General features: G+C 41.4%; 1 protein-coding gene across 3 annotated transcripts in view; it reads left to right on the top strand.

Moving 5' to 3' along the window:
• NDP (norrin cystine knot growth factor NDP) overlaps positions 1-12,999 on the top strand; it is a 45,191-nt gene that overhangs the window by 9,528 nt on the left and 22,664 nt on the right. The window contains exon 2 of one of the 3 annotated variants that reach the window (XM_089508088.1): positions 4,281-4,438. The exons of the other annotated variants lie outside the window; for them this stretch is intronic. The gene's annotated coding sequence lies outside the window, so the exon portion shown is untranslated. The remainder of the gene's footprint in view (positions 1-4,280; positions 4,439-12,999) is intronic. 3 annotated transcript variants of the gene reach the window in all.

Below are 12,999 nucleotides of genomic sequence, written 5' to 3'. Positions count from 1 at the left end.
GTTCAGTATAAATTGGATGACTTTTATGGAACTCTGAGTTTTCTTCAGTGTAGGAATAGAAAAGAATGTTCTGAGATTAGGGGATTAATGTGTCCTCTGTACAAAGAACTGTCCATGCAAGTCTGATTTAAAGAAAAGAATCCTAAAAAGGGACAGCAAGTGACTTGAATTTTTTTAGTCATTAATTGGCAACTGGGCAGCAGACTGAGCAGTCATATTAGGTCACACTCCTTACCATTATGGTGAAATGTACTGTGTTTCTATTCAGATAATAGTAATTGGTGAGAATTCATGAGCACAGTTATGAATGTATAACCTATAGTTACACATCTGTAACTAATTGGTTCTCATGATCTCTATGTATTCAATAATGTAGGGAATAGATAGGAATCATAAAGTCCCCCACTCTTAGCTTACTGGGAAGCAGCTGCTGTGAGTGATAGGGGTCTGTTCTACTGTTGATGGGAAAACAGCAGACAGATGTTTCCACCACCACCTTATGATCAGCTTCCAGTGTGACAGTCAGAAGCAGGATCACTATTGCAATTATTCCCCACACTGGTAGAAAAAGGGTGGTGATGGATGGAAACATCAATCTGTTGCACCCATATTGACAGAGCACACTCCTTTCACTCACAGTGGCTGCCACCCACTATGGGGCTGTACAAACCGCCCTGAAAGGGTGGTCTGCAGCTGCCCATTTTTGCCCCACACGGAGGCTGCACCAACCAAATGGCATGGCCTCTGGGAGGCATAAAAAGAACCCACTTCCAGCGGGTTCTTTCTGGGATGCACATAAGGCGCTATTGGCACCCTCATGCACACAAATGATGTACGCATGGTGTGGTGCCATTTAGTGGCTGTGCTGTGCGTACGTCACCATGGTGGCCCCCGTGTGGATGGGGGTGAGCCATGATGGCACTGGGTGTGTGTGTTAGGGCTCAGGAGTGTGCAGATGCTCTGCATTCCCGAGCCCTGAAATCAGCCCCATGCTGCTGCAGAGTGGCAGCCTGTACCGGGCCTAAGTCAGGATTTGACAGGCCAGGAGATGCTACCTAGTTTGGTATACTTAACTAAGGAGCTGATCAAGAATGTCACCCATTATTTCTAAATTTGTACCTAACATACAAATTGAAGTGTTTTCTGGAAATCTATGCTCTCTTTTGTCCCTTCTTGTGTCTGTGTGTCTGTGTGATGTGTAAAGTGGATAGCTTTGCTCAGATGCCAGCAATGTCTTTTAGGACAACTAAACCAAAAAGATTAGGAACTCTTTCGCACCACACAGTTATAGTAATATGGTTCAGTTTCAACTGCTTTGGCTACATCCTATGGAATCCTGGAGGTTGTAGTTTGGTGGTACACTAGAGCTCTCTGACAAAGAATTTTTAATTCCCCTCTCTTGACTGCAAATGCCAGGATGTTGCTGTGGAAGTTAAAGTGGAGTCATAGGTGCGATAAATGTATGACATGAAAGAGCCCCTGGTCTGCCACTTTTTTCCCAGTAGGGCTCCTGTGTCTTTAGACTGAGGAGAGCAGATGGGTCTTCCTTAGCTTAGAGATACAGTCCTGGGAAAAGATTTACCAATTGAAGTTCTGCCTTTCCAGTGTGGAAGCCCTGTTAGCCTGCCCTCATCCAAGTCCATTCTGATACATGGGAAACCCATCCTGAATCCAAGCAGTGGGCTTAATACAATAGAACAAAGGTAGAGGCAGAGAAATAAAACATTTTAAAAAATATTTTATTAGAGTTCAAACAGTAATAAAGTGATAAGATACCTTTCTTTCTAAGGTCTTGGAATGGGTTGTTTATTCTCGCTGTCTTGAGTTTCTTGAAGCCAACTCCATTCTCGATACCTATCAGTCTGGTTTCCGCCCACGGCATTCTACAGAGACAGCTCTCACTAAGATCTCGAATGACCTTTTACGGGCCAAGGCTAATGGCCTTTACTCTGTTCTCATCCTTCTTGATTTGTCTGCAGCTTTTGACACCATTGATCACAGCCTTCTAGTTGATACACTCTCTGACATTGGGTTCTCAGACCCTGTTCTTGACTGGTTTAGATCTTATTTGTCAGACAGATCTTTTGCAGTGGTCACAGGTGGTCAGGCTTCATCCTCTGTTCCCTTATCTGTTGGAGTTCCCCAGGTCTCTGTTCTGGGTCCCCTTCTGTTTTCTCTCTATACACTGTCCTTAGGTAAACTCATTAGCTCTTTTGGTTTTTCCTACCATCTGTACGCCGATGACACCCAGTTGTATCTTTCCACCCCTGACCTTTCTCCAAGGCTTGAACAGCAAGTTTTGTCTTGTCTCACAGCTGTCTCGCAGTGGATGCGCCATCGGCGTTTGAAGCTCAACATGTCTAAGACGGAGCTTCTTGTCTTTCCTCCTAAGTCCACCCTTCAACACTCCTTTTCTGTCTCTGTGGACAACATTTCTATTCAACCAGTCCAGCAAGCCCGTAGTTTTGGTTTTATCTTTGACTCTTCTCTGTCGTGTACCCCTCAGATCCAGACCACAGCCAAGGCTTATAGATTCTTTTTATACAATATTGCCAAAATCCGACCATATCTCTCTGCCTCTACTGCCAAGATTTTGGTCCATGCCCTAGTGGTATCACGACTTGATTACTGTAACATCCTCCTGGCTGGGCTTCCTCTTTCTCTCTTCTGTCCAGCATTCAGCTGCACGCATTATCACATCCGCCCACTGCTCTGACCATATCTCTCCTTTGTTGGCATCCCTTCACTGGCTCCCCCTCCCTTTCCATATTCAGTATAAGCTCCTGCTGTCGACGTTTAAAGCCCTCCTTGGGCTGCCCCCCTTATTTATCAGACCTTCTTTCTCCTCACCTTCTCACTCGGGCCCTCCGTTCTGGTAGTCAAAGTCGGCTGTCCCAGCTCAGGATTTCCTCTGCCCCATCTAGGATTCACCCCTTTTCACTCGCTGCCCCTCACTCCTGGAACCTTCTTCCCCCACAAGCAAGAGCCATCACTTCTTTAACCAGCTTCAAAATGGAGTTGAAGACCATCCTGTTCAGAGAAGCGTTCCCAGACATTGCGTGATTGTCACTTGCTATCTGATGTTCTTTTTGTTGCCTGTTTTATTGAACCATTTCCTGTATTGCTATGTATTTTATTTATATTATCCTATCATTTCTTAGATTGTACGCCATAGGCAAGTTTACTCTTTTATATTTGTTGTTTTTATGTACAGCGCTGTGCAAATCTACAGCGCTATATAAATAATAATAATAATAATCACTCAGAAGAAAACATCAATCACTTTAAAATTTGGAGCAGGTTAGCCACATGTGCAGATACATTCCTTCGCATTTAAATTTCCTCCAACAATTTGTGCTAGTGGTTCTTGTGATCCTAGCTAGATGTACAGAGGTAAGGTACCATTTATATACTAGCTTCAGGATACATTTTTAACATGTAAATTGAGCTATCATGGGATGTGGTGATGGCCCCCAGACCAGATGGTTTTTTTAAAGGACTAAACAAACTATTTGGAGATTTGCCTATCAATGGGTATTAGCCTTGGCAAATGAAGTCTACAATAAAATGTTACAGTGTTGAATGCTTCTGTTCAGGATTCCAGCCCACCAGCCATGGTCCTGCTCCAAATATTCCATTCTGCACCCATTTTTGGCTGGGCATGTATCCCTCCTTAACATTCTGCCAATGTTCTTCATACACTGGGTATCGTTATGAAGACCCTAAGATGAACCAGTCACACAGTTTTCCTGGCAAGAATTGTTGAGAGTAGGTTTGCCTTTGGCTTCTCCTGAAGCTGAGCAAATGTGACTTTCCCAAGGCAACCCACTGGGTTTCTGTGGCTGAGCAGAGATTTGTCTCCCAGGTAGTCTGGACCCAAGCTGTATAGTGTTTTAAAGGTCCTAATCAGCACTTTGAATTCTCTCAGAAAACAGATCCAAAAGTAGAGGTCCAGGAGCTGCTTCAACAGGAGACTCAGCAGCCTTGCTGCAGCATTTTGAACCCATAGAAACTTCCAAAGTTATTCCAAGATTACAGATCCATTCATTTGTGGTCAAATAATACAGTTTGGGCTACAGAAGGATATACACTTTGAGAGCTGAGTTTACTTTTTAGTATGAAATACTGCTAAATGGACCTTCTATGCTGGGCACAAACAGTTCTTTTTGAACTGCAGCTCCCAGACTCTTTCAGCCAGCCTGGCCAGTGATGTTTAAGTGATATTAGGAGCTGTAACCCCCCCCCCCCCCAAAGTAATTTCCCTTATCTCTGCCTGGCAGCATCCAGTTAGCTACAGTTGGAACTGAGAAACGGATCTAGATCTAGTAGCACAAGACTCTTTATAAGAAGTTGGGATCCATTTTACTGAGCAGGACATATGCAAGCCATCTTTACTGGACCAACACCACTTCAGTAGAGGAAATGATGCACAGCAAAGGTAATTACCATATATACCATAAGTCAACCTCATTTATAAACTGAGAACAGGTTTTGGGGCTAGAATTATGGATTTTGATGTGATAAGTCAAGGGTAAAATATAAGGGCATGTAACAAAGGATGTAAAGGACAAAGCAAAGGAAAATGATGCCAAAGAACTTACAAAATTCTGACAGGCATAACTATCTGTGCTCACCTTAAAGGTTGGATAGATGATGAAGGAGTTATGATAAATGGTGGCTGTGTGATGTGTAGGGGAAGCAATCAGACACAGACAGGGCTAAGAAAACATACACATGTCAAAAAGGATTAAAAGGCAAAGCAAAGAAAATGGCAACTACATATGCAATGATTATAACCTTTAACTTTAATGTGATAATGTTGCCTGATTTTAACCCAGAAAAGCTGACAAACATACACAGATGTTTTATTCAAATCTTACTAAGACTGATTCCGCTCAGCACTCCTTTGAGGGGAAGCACCAAAGAGCTGCCACCACCACCATTTCCCCAGCCAGGCATTCAAAAAGATCAGAAGTGGAGCAGTGGCAGAAAAAATATAGCCTTTGGTACCTCTTTTAGGTGTTCCCAGGATGGACTAAGCTCTTACCTTTTGCCACTTCACCGAGAGAAGGTGATAGTTCTTCTTCTTCTTCTTCTTCTTCTTCTTCTTCTTCTTCTTCTTCTTCTTCTTCTTCTTGTAAGAGCTAAATTACACATGGATAGGTCAACCCAGTTTTTTTGGGGGGGAGGGGTCAGTTTATTGACGACAGTTTCTAGATTTAAATATATATAGTAAATAGTCCACAGCACAGCTTTGTAAAAAGTAATTACAATTGTAGTTCCAAGACCCTAAATAATTACTTTTGTAGCTGTAATTTTAAAAAATATCACTTTCACATCCAATTTCTCAAAAATAAATAAGTACAGTGCACCTGCGCTATAGGTGGGCCCCCCATATGTGGCTTCCTGCTTACACGGAAGCCGCACGATGAAAGAATGAATGGCGCATGCACCGCTCCGCAAGCACAAGCCCCATTCAATCGAATGGGACTTGATCTTACGTGTTTTTCGGCTTACACGGGGGGGGGGGGGCTGGAACAGACCCCCCATAAGCCAAGGGACCACTGTAGTTACTTCAATTTTTTTAAAAAAAATCTGTCAGTGTTCCTTTCAACAGCATAAGGCACAGCATGAACCAGCATTTCAGTCATGTGATATTCTTTCACTACCATTTAGTGGTGTCTCAACCATAACTATACAAGTAACTTTGAAATGACAGTTAAACTGCAAATGGAGTAAATTTGTTTCTTTCATTGTTATTGTTAACTGCCCTTGAATCGATCTCAACCCTGTGAATGAGACAACTAGAAGACTCCCTGTCCTCCACTGTTCTGCTTAGTTCCTGCAAAGTCATGTTCCTTAACATGTTACAGTTATTATATAACATGTATGTAGAGAGATCATGTAGCACCTTTTCAGTTAGTCTGAAAAGTTCTACAAGATCTCTCTGATTCTACAGACTAAGGGGCTATACAGACCGCCCCAAAGGGGTGCATTGCTTCTATCCAGATCGGGACCTCACACCATGGCCCTGATCTGGTCTCTGGAGGGCACCATAGCTGCATCAGTGTGGCTGTATGGCACCCTTTCAGTGCTGCATCATTTGGATGGACTGCCAGAGGCATGCCATAATGTCATGCGCCATCTGGAATGGTGCGTGGCATCAATATGCCCTGGGGGCAGAATCAAGGCATCCAGCATCAGGACGCTGTGCCCTGACTCTGCCCAAAGGCTGGCACAAAGTGTCGGTCTGTACAGGTCCTAACACAGCTATATCTTTGAATAATAGAATATGGTTACACAACTACTGGAAGAAGGAATTCATTACAAATAACTACATATTGCAAGCAGTTATTTTCAAGCTCTATTCTAGCCTTAAGCTATGACATTTCTTTGTATGTAGTTATAACTTTAAAATGTTTCAGTTATCGTTATAGGTAAAGCTTTATATCCATGCAGTTTATAGAACACCCACACTGTTTTCAAATCCTTCTTAGGTACTGCTGTCTAGGAGAAATCTTCTGGCAGTGAGTTCCACAGGATCATGCAAAGACAAATTATTCTTCAATGCCAATTCTCCAGTGATTGCTTTCTATGACGTTGACTTGTTCTTGTAATCTGAGAATTGGGAGAAGGATGTTTGTCAAAGCCTTTATGTCACTGCAACTCATTACCTCTGAGTAATGCCTTTGTAGATAGCAGCCTCTGGCATTTATAGTGTTCATGTTCATTTTCCTAACAGAACATAGCTCTGCTTCTATGAATTAGTTTTCTTGCTTCTCTGCAGAATAGGATGTGGAGTGCACCAAGGGCCCACAATTCTGCTCTCACATGGGAGAGAGAGGGAGAGAAGGATGCTGTCGCCTGGTCTGACTTATGATCAGCTGTTATTTCCTTTTTATATGTGTCAGTGTGGAACATATTAAAATTTCTCAGTAATGGTATGCATGGAATCCTTCTGATGCCCCACCTCTAACTTAGCAGAACAATAAAAGCAAGGTTGGAATAAGCCTTTGAGCAGCTGGTTGTCTATATATTCTCTCTCTCTCTCTCCCCCCCCCCCCCCCTTTCATATAATCTAATTCAGAATAGAATTCGGGTAGCACTGGCACTACCACTTCCAAGCTCCACCGACTCTCATTCTGTGTGCTGGAATTTCATTGCACAGCTCATCTGATTGCAGTGCTTTATAAATGGCAGACAGCGTATTCTTTTGCCTGAATGTTCTCACCATTTGTCCATCAAACGCTCTGGCCAGTTGATACTAAGGGGATGTCTGAGCCACCAGGAATTCCGCTAGATCAATATTATTTTAGTGACCACCAAAAAAACCTCCACCACCCCATCCTCAACAACAACAATCATTGTTAGGGAGTCTGCTGCTGATAAGGTTTTCATGCTTATTATAACTAGGCTTTAATCCACTTTGGCCCAGCATTGTTGAGGGGGAAAGGGGTTATGTTGCCCTTTAGGACATGCAGGTTTAGGATTGGAGTTAATACTCAGAGTCTGGTTTGGCAAAGGTTAAGCATACCATGACAGTGACATGCACATCTCTGCCATAGCATTGAGATTCAGACTGAATGGGCGCTGAGAAAGGATACAGTTGCCCTTGTTAAAAAGAAATAAATTGATATCTGTAGATCTTTGATCTCCGGCTTTCCTAAAACCACCCTTCAAGGAAATTAGAAATCTGATCAAACAAATCTAAAGATAATGAATTAATAAGCAGCAATTATCCATTTAGTATCCAGGACTACTGTAGCCTCTGAAAAGCTAAAAATATATGAAACCAGTACTTCGTCCCTAAATAATAACAATAACAGTAATAGGAAACATTACTGAAGAATAAAGAAAAACAAAGGCCTCATTTAGACTGGCAATTTGTTCCAATTTACATTGCATTGTTGAATATTGCTTTCCAATGCAAATGCTCTGTTGTCTTTTTTTCCCTTAAAAGAAAAACATCAGTAGAGAAACAACACATTTCAATTCATTTGTGGATGTCTGGCTTGTGATGTGGGCTTGTGACATGATATCTGAGTGTGCCCAGCTCCCTCAAATCCCCCAGATACGTTTCCAGATTATCTTAGTATTCACAGAATTTCCCTGTTTCCCCAATGCCGTCTTAATTTAAAAAAAAAAAAAAATCACTAGAGGTTCAGGAGTAAATTTTAATGGTGCTATTGCTGAGTTTGTTTCCTCACAGTGAAATCATGAAGGTAAGGGCTGAAAAAAATGAAAAGCATTAAAAAAAAAAAAGGCATGGATGGGGGGACAGGTAGGGTTATTTTTCTTCCCCTTCTTCCTTGGTTTCAATCTACAAAGGACAACTTATATTGTGCATATAATTAACTGCATAGTTTCTATGAATTGCTTTTCATACTCCCATTTCAAATTCTATTACATGAATTTCTTAAAAGTTAAACGCCGACATAAAACATTGCTGAACTGCCTCACCAATGACTGTAGCAAAAAGTAATACCAGCTCCCAAAATCTAATTGAAGTGTATAGAACATCTGGAGTGTAGGACATGTGGAAGTCCTGTTCAAGGATTCCTGGCAGCATTCTCTGGTAACAGCAAGAACTCTACTACTACTACTACTACTACTATTGTTACTACTACTTCAGGGAGGATCAAATTTGGTGAGAGGTGAGAAAACTGTCAAATGAAATGGGCTTCTGAGCTGTGGGAATGGGATAAATATGGAGAATGAGGAGATCTCTTCCATTTTGACTGCAAGTCTGAGCACAATTAATGCTCATTTAAAAATAAATAAATCAAAATCTTCCCATTAGACTTGATGTTCTGCATCCCACTAGAGTGGCATTACCCAGTGCAGTAATTTATGGTGTCACTTCCCAGCCCCATTGACCTCCTCTCATACCACACCATACAGAATCCTTAGTAATGTATTTTGTACTAATATTATTCATAAATTGTAATTCCCATATATCACTGAATGTAATGCCAATAGTTGTGACATACGACTGTATCACGTGGGGAAAATCAGGAGTTTAACCAGCGATTAACTGGTGAAAATTGGGCATTCGTGATGAAGATTTTCACACAGTGTTGTCATTAAAGTGCCATTATCCTGGGAATACACTGGCAATAAATGGCAACAAATAATTCCCAGGGAAATAATTCCCAGGGAAACCCCATGAATGACTGTTTACTGCCTGGTTATTCCCTTGTTAGTCCTGGGATTATGACTCTTTAAGTATGATGTGTGAGAAAATCTTTAATCACGACTGGGCAATTTTCACAGGTTAATTGCTGATTAACCCCCCCCCCCCCGATTTTCCCTATGCAATAAAGTACATAAACAACTAACCAAAATTAAAATTATACCTTTAAATTACAATATCATACACACAGTTTAAATGTATTTACATGTACATAGTTTCATGTGGTTAAAATGAAAATGTGGTAAGATGTGATGTTTTCAAAGAAAATTTTAAAAAGATATATATATATATATATATATATATATATAAAAATTTAAACTAAAATTAAAAATAAAAAACCCTAGGACTTCTCTTTCCTCCTCCTACTGTGCCTCACCCCATTCACTCCATCTCTTCAGCATTTTAAAGGAAGGCAGCTGCATGCCACTGTCCATGTCTGCCAAAAGGCTGATGTTTGGAAAGCAGAAATGTCACCTCTCTTCGGTGCCACCTGCTGTGGCCCACACCCCCCTAGTGACACCACTGCTACATCTCCTGTTATGGTTGATCCTATTTTTAGAGTGCTTGGTTTTGCCTGTGCCAGCTATGGACTTTATCACACAAGGCAGTAAATTAAAATTGGAGCAGGATAATCACGTCTTTGACATCTTTGGCTAGGTATTATGACAAGATGTTGGCCCTCTTTATTGTTCTCCTAGTGGCAGACCATTTGAAAAGTGTTTCTTTTCATTAACACAAAAACTATTGTTGTTGTTGTTGTTATCATTATTATGATGTGATTATTTTATTTATTTATATCCCACCTTTCTCTTGGTATAGGGATTCAAGGCGGCTCTTTCCCGCTGTTGTTGTACTTCCCTTTATAGTGTGATAGTTCAATTCTGGTTTAATTCGGTGGTAAGGGGGTGGTCAGTGGGTGTGCTTTAGGTATGGCTTAGGTGGTCTAGTAATAAGGTGTGAAATGAACAGAAGCCAAAACTTTGTACACTGCCTTCCCACCCCTTCCAGCCCCATTCCAGAGTCCCCCCCCCCCTCTCTCTCTCCCTGCCTCTCTCTCTCTCTCACACACAAACCTTGAAATATAAGTGCAAAACAGACAGTTTAGGAAAGCATTTATTTCATTAAGCCTCAGCATCTTTCTAAGTGCTGGCAGATAGATCAGATAGATAAATCAGAAGCTGCTTCCTGTTTCCTTTCTTCTGCCAGCACATAGTTTGATCTAACTGATCAGAACCACCTTCCAAGGAAAAAGAAAGGGTCTTTTTAAACATATGACTGTTTTTATCTATATTTCACATATAGTGCGTGTGTGGGACTATTTTATAGCTTTAATAGCAATTTTAAAGCCTTGTGCTATAATCTTAGCTTGCCAGCACCTCAGATGAAGGGTTTTGTAGCCACTGCAGATCAGGGTACTGGGCAATGACATCTGCCATGCTCTTTCAGTCATGGGGCATGTCACAAACCTGCAGGTGGAGCTTCAGCTTCTTATCTGAAGGCACTCTTTGACTGGGAAAGCATTGAGAATGTTGTTTCCCAGTGCCCTGAACTGCAGTACCTTGGAAAACATTTGGATGAGACAGTGCCAGGCTGAATCAGTAGGTTTGTAGCATCATGTTCCATTGCTGACAACCATTAATTTATATGCCCAGCAGTTATGAAATACTTTTTATAATCCTGTAACTCCTAAACAGTATCCCACCCTAGTATGAGATATTTTCTTATCTCATACTATCCAATTACTATAAGCAACAACCACAAGTACCATCCTTATTGTATTGAATAGTAGGTTTTGCAGGCCAGAAACAAAATAAGAGTTTTCAAATGTTCTGATGCTTTTGAATTTTCTGCTTCAATGTGTCCCTGTTTTATTGGTTATGCAACTTTCTCTCCAAGGAGCTTTGAGTAGTGTCTATGGATTCACTTTCCACACCGTTCTGTTCTCTCCACAGCCTGTGACATAGATCAGGCTGAGACAAAACAACTGGCACCAAAGCTAATTATAGTTTATATATGAATGGGATTTGGAACGGCTCAGTCCTATTCTGCCATACTAACAGCTTCTTCAAACACTGTGTGGAGATGTTATAATATTTGTTGCTGCATTTCTTTTATTCTTTTTAAAATATCCACATGGCATTTCTCTTGTCCTAGAGTGCATCTACACTGTAGAAATGATGCAGTTTGACACCACTTTATCTGCCATAGCTTCATCACACAGAATTCTGGGACTTGTAGTTTTGTGAGACACTGGCATGCTTTGGCTGAGAAGGCTAAAGACCCTGTAAAACTAAAAGTCCAAGGATTCCATAGGATGGAGCAACAGCACTTAAAGTGATGTCAAACTGCATTATTTCTACAGTGTAGATGCACTCCAGACTATTTTCTGACAATAACTGGCACCAGCTGCAAAACTTTATTCTCGCTGTCATGTGGACCCAATACAGATGTGCACTTCATGACGTGGCAGTAGATACTAGGGTTAGGGACCGTGTACCAACCGCATGGTCCCTAACCCTATTACAAAGTGGTGGCATACTAATAGCAGCATCCCATGTACACGGGCACCACCATTGTGATGTAAACACCACGCAGCGTCCACACAGTGCCACGTGTTGCTTACATCATGAGTGCGCCTGTGGCGCACTTGCGACGTCACTCTGACACCTTAAAAAGAACCCATAAACACCAGGTTCTTTTTACTCCGGAGGGAAGCCACACAGTTTGGCGGCTGGGGCCTCCCTCCAGAGGGAAATAGGCCACCGCCAGCCCGGACATTCCTAAAGGTATGTACCAGGCCGTGGATTACTTTTAAAATTTCAAGACATATCCAAAGTCTCCTTCTCTTCCTTTGTTTTAAGGGGAAAAAATCTTATAGTGCACCACTAAAATGACACTTTTGCACTATAACACTACAACTCTAGGAACATTTTCACACTGGGAAAATTGGAAGGCTAAACTGGTCACAACTGGTGTGTGTGTTTGTGTGTGGTTTTATGGGAGTTTGCAAAGTGAAACCTCAGCCTTCTTTCCTCTGAAACAGCTTCTGGGGCAAAGAGGATTTTCCTGCCCGGTTTCCCTTCCCTCTTTGGAGCATGTGTGTATGCACTTGTGGAAATAACCCCTTGTCATGCACTGTGTGTGATAAGGATTAGCAAATTTGCTTGGTTTTCTTGCATGCCAACACTTTAACCATTTTTGAGATGGAAGCATAGGTCACCGTGTGAAAAAGTCCTAGGATATTTAATCAGAGGAGAAAATTGGCCCTCCAAACCTTAGGATCTCTCAATCAAACCGTCTCAGTTTTTAAAAACCATTGGAAGAGCCCTAGTGCAAACCCATGAAATTACTACAAGCAGCCCCTCAACAGAATGCAACAACTGGACACAGAGATGAGAACAGCAGCAGAACCTGGCAAAACAGAAAAAGCTTTGTTGTGAGAAGTCATGCTTCTTTAGGTCAGTCTGAAAGATGTCTACTGGCTCTCTTGACAAAAACAAGGCTGATCTTCTGACAAATGTTGTCAATCTGCAAATGACATTAAAAGCAACAAGGTATCAAACCTGAAGGTACCCAACTACTCACAGTTCTGCTCATTCCTCACTGAAGAACAGGAAACATTCAGATATCTAGCTCTTCAGAACTTTTTTGTCTTTTTAATTCCGGTGAAGCTGTAAAACAAAATTGCTGAACTTAATATGTTTTTTAAAAAGGCTCAGACAATGTTTTCCTTGTTTTTATTTTAAGTTAAGACTATTTTGAGCTATTCACTCTACTTGGGGAAAAAGTTTAAAGTGACAGTAAAT

Source organism: Sceloporus occidentalis, unplaced genomic scaffold (assembly GCF_023333645.1).
Source record: "Sceloporus occidentalis isolate IW3139 unplaced genomic scaffold, rSceOcc1.0.p SCAF_2, whole genome shotgun sequence".
In the NCBI taxonomy this organism is placed as follows: domain Eukaryota; kingdom Metazoa; phylum Chordata; class Lepidosauria; order Squamata; family Phrynosomatidae; genus Sceloporus; species Sceloporus occidentalis.
This window is presented reverse-complemented; position numbering and strand designations above follow the sequence as displayed.